Below are 221 nucleotides of genomic sequence, written 5' to 3' on the forward strand. Positions count from 1 at the left end.
AAGACGGGAAAGTAAACGCGCCGTGACACTCCGTGAGAGTGCGTGGCTACTAAGTGCCTTAATAAATTATGCTGCCGAGTATCGTGCCATTGTACGTTTAACTTTTTAAGACTCTCGTTCAGTGTTTGATAGCATTAGAGGGACGTTTTATGACCAAACGAGGAATAAACACTGGAAGAACGCAACGCGCACACACGAGACTTATTTTCCTCGAATTCACT

General features: G+C 44.3%; 1 protein-coding gene across 1 annotated transcript in view; it reads left to right on the plus strand.

Moving 5' to 3' along the window:
• The window catches only part of LOC116848763 (T-box transcription factor TBX10-like), a 9,437-nt gene that overhangs the window by 8,456 nt on the left and 760 nt on the right, over nucleotides 1-221 (plus strand). The window lies entirely within an intron of this gene.

This window comes from Odontomachus brunneus, unplaced genomic scaffold (genome assembly GCF_010583005.1).
Source record: "Odontomachus brunneus isolate Ranch 3 - 2012 unplaced genomic scaffold, Obru_v1 Obru_scaffold_100, whole genome shotgun sequence".
Taxonomy (NCBI): Eukaryota; Metazoa; Arthropoda; class Insecta; order Hymenoptera; family Formicidae; genus Odontomachus; species Odontomachus brunneus.